The sequence below is a fragment of the Argopecten irradians genome, chromosome 8 (genome assembly GCF_041381155.1).
Source record: "Argopecten irradians isolate NY chromosome 8, Ai_NY, whole genome shotgun sequence".
NCBI classification, from domain to species: Eukaryota; Metazoa; Mollusca; class Bivalvia; order Pectinida; family Pectinidae; genus Argopecten; species Argopecten irradians.
In genome coordinates this window covers 9181847-9185216 of record NC_091141.1, presented here as the reverse complement: position 1 = coordinate 9185216, position 3370 = coordinate 9181847, and positions in this window count along the sequence as shown.

The window sequence follows — 3370 nt, the reverse complement described above, 5'->3', positions numbered from 1 at the left end:
AAAAAAAAAAAAAAAAAAAAAAAAAAAAAAAAAAAAAAAAAAAAAAAAAAAAAAAAAAAAAAAAAAAAAAAAAAAAAAAAAAAAAAAAAAAAAAAAAAAAAAAAAAAAAAAAAAAAAAAAAAAAAAAAAAAAAAAAAAAAAAAAAAAAAAAAAAAAAAAAAAAAAAAAAAAAAAAAAAAAAAAAAAAAAAAAAAAAAAAAAAAAAAAAAAAAAAAAAAAAAAAAAAAAAAAAAAAAAAAAAAAAAAAAAAAAAAAAAAAAAAAAAAAAAAAAAAAAAAAAAAAAAAAAAAAAAAAAAAAAAAAAAAAAAAAAAAAAAAAAAAAAAAAAAAAAAAAAAAAAAAAAAAAAAAAAAAAAAAAAAAAAAAAAAAAAAAAAAAAAAAAAAAAAAAAAAAAAAAAAAAAAAAAAAAAAAAAAAAAAAAAAAAAAAAAAAAAAAAAAAAAAAAAAAAAAAAAAAAAAAAAAAAAAAAAAAAAAAAAAAAAAAAAAAAAAAAAAAAAAAAAAAAAAAAAAAAAAAAAAAAAAAAAAAAAAAAAAAAAAAAAAAAAAAAAAAAAAAAAAAAAAAAAAAAAAAAAAAAAAAAAAAAAAAAAAAAAAAAAAAAAAAAAAAAAAAAAAAAAAAAAAAAAAAAAAAAAAAAAAAAAAAAAAAAAAAAAAAAAAAAAAAAAAAAAAAAAAAAAAAAAAAAAAAAAAAAAAAAAAAAAAAAAAAAAAAAAAAAAAAAAAAAAAAAAAAAAAAAAAAAAAAAAAAAAAAAAAAAAAAAAAAAAAAAAAAAAAAAAAAAAAAAAAAAAAAAAAAAAAAAAAAAAAAAAAAAAAAAAAAAAAAAAAAAAAAAAAAAAAAAAAAAAAAAAAAAAAAAAAAAAAAAAAAAAAAAAAAAAAAAAAAAAAAAAAAAAAAAAAAAAAAAAAAAAAAAAAAAAAAAAAAAAAAAAAAAAAAAAAAAAAAAAAAAAAAAAAAAAAAAAAAAAAAAAAAAAAAAAAAAAAAAAAAAAAAAAAAAAAAAAAAAAAAAAAAAAAAAAAAAAAAAAAAAAAAAAAAAAAAAAAAAAAAAAAAAAAAAAAAAAAAAAAAAAAAAAAAAAAAAAAAAAAAAAAAAAAAAAAAAAAAAAAAAAAAAAAAAAAAAAAAAAAAAAAAAAAAAAAAAAAAAAAAAAAAAAAAAAAAAAAAAAAAAAAAAAAAAAAAAAAAAAAAAAAAAAAAAAAAAAAAAAAAAAAAAAAAAAAAAAAAAAAAAAAAAAAAAAAAAAAAAAAAAAAAAAAAAAAAAAAAAAAAAAAAAAAAAAAAAAAAAAAAAAAAAAAAAAAAAAAAAAAAAAAAAAAAAAAAAAAAAAAAAAAAAAAAAAAAAAAAAAAAAAAAAAAAAAAAAAAAAAAAAAAAAAAAAAAAAAAAAAAAAAAAAAAAAAAAAAAAAAAAAAAAAAAAAAAAAAAAAAAAAAAAAAAAAAAAAAAAAAAAAAAAAAAAAAAAAAAAAAAAAAAAAAAAAAAAAAAAAAAAAAAAAAAAAAAAAAAAAAAAAAAAAAAAAAAAAAAAAAAAAAAAAAAAAAAAAAAAAAAAAAAAAAAAAAAAAAAAAAAAAAAAAAAAAAAAAAAAAAAAAAAAAAAAAAAAAAAAAAAAAAAAAAAAAAAAAAAAAAAAAAAAAAAAAAAAAAAAAAAAAAAAAAAAAAAAAAAAAAAAAAAAAAAAAAAAAAAAAAAAAAAAAAAAAAAAAAAAAAAAAAAAAAAAAAAAAAAAAAAAAAAAAAAAAAAAAAAAAAAAAAAAAAAAAAAAAAAAAAAAAAAAAAAAAAAAAAAAAAAAAAAAAAAAAAAAAAAAAAAAAAAAAAAAAAAAAAAAAAAAAAAAAAAAAAAAAAAAAAAAAAAAAAAAAAAAAAAAAAAAAAAAAAAAAAAAAAAAAAAAAAAAAAAAAAAAAAAAAAAAAAAAAAAAAAAAAAAAAAAAAAAAAAAAAAAAAAAAAAAAAAAAAAAAAAAAAAAAAAAAAAAAAAAAAAAAAAAAAAAAAAAAAAAAAAAAAAAAAAAAAAAAAAAAAAAAAAAAAAAAAAAAAAAAAAAAAAAAAAAAAAAAAAAAAAAAAAAAAAAAAAAAAAAAAAAAAAAAAAAAAAAAAAAAAAAAAAAAAAAAAAAAAAAAAAAAAAAAAAAAAAAAAAAAAAAAAAAAAAAAAAAAAAAAAAAAAAAAAAAAAAAAAAAAAAAAAAAAAAAAAAAAAAAAAAAAAAAAAAAAAAAAAAAAAAAAAAAAAAAAAAAAAAAAAAAAAAAAAAAAAAAAAAAAAAAAAAAAAAAAAAAAAAAAAAAAAAAAAAAAAAAAAAAAAAAAAAAAAAAAAAAAAAAAAAAAAAAAAAAAAAAAAAAAAAAAAAAAAAAAAAAAAAAAAAAAAAAAAAAAAAAAAAAAAAAAAAAAAAAAAAAAAAAAAAAAAAAAAAAAAAAAAAAAAAAAAAAAAAAAAAAAAAAAAAAAAAAAAAAAAAAAAAAAAAAAAAAAAAAAAAAAAAAAAAAAAAAAAAAAAAAAAAAAAAAAAAAAAAAAAAAAAAAAAAAAAAAAAAAAAAAAAAAAAAAAAAAAAAAAAAAAAAAAAAAAAAAAAAAAAAAAAAAAAAAAAAAAAAAAAAAAAAAAAAAAAAAAAAAAAAAAAAAAAAAAAAAAAAAAAAAAAAAAAAAAAAAAAAAAAAAAAAAAAAAAAAAAAAAAAAAAAAAAAAAAAAAAAAAAAAAAAAAAAAAAAAAAAAAAAAAAAAAAAAAAAAAAAAAAAAAAAAAAAAAAAAAAAAAAAAAAAAAAAAAAAAAAAAAAAAAAAAAAAAAAAAAAAAAAAAAAAAAAAAAAAAAAAAAAAAAAAAAAAAAAAAAAAAAAAAAAAAAAAAAAAAAAAAAAAAAAAAAAAAAAAAAAAAAAAAAAAAAAAAAAAAAAAAAAAAAAAAAAAAAAAAAAAAAAAAAAAAAAAAAAAAAAAAAAAAAAAAAAAAAAAAAAAAAAAAAAAAAAAAAAAAAAAAAAAAAAAAAAAAAAAAAAAAAAAAAAAAAAAAAAAAAAAAAAAAAAAAAAAAAAAAAAAAAAAAAAAAAAAAAAAAAAAAAAAAAAAAAAAAAAAAAAAAAAAAAAAAAAAAAAAAAAAAAAAAAAAAAAAAAAAAAAAAAAAAAAAAAAAAAAAAAAAAAAAAAAAAAAAAAAAAAAAAAAAAAAAAAAAAAAAAAAAAAAAAAAAAAAAAAAAAAAAAAAAAAAAAAAAAAAAAAAAAAAAAAAAAAAAAAAAAAAAAAAAAAAAAAAAAAAAAAAAAAAAAAAAAAAAAAAAAAAAAAAAAAAAAAAAAAAAAAAAAAAAAAAAAAAAAAAAAAAAAAAAAAAAAAAAAAAAAAAAAAAAAAAAAAAAAAAAAAAAAAAAAAAAAAAAAAAAAAAAAAAA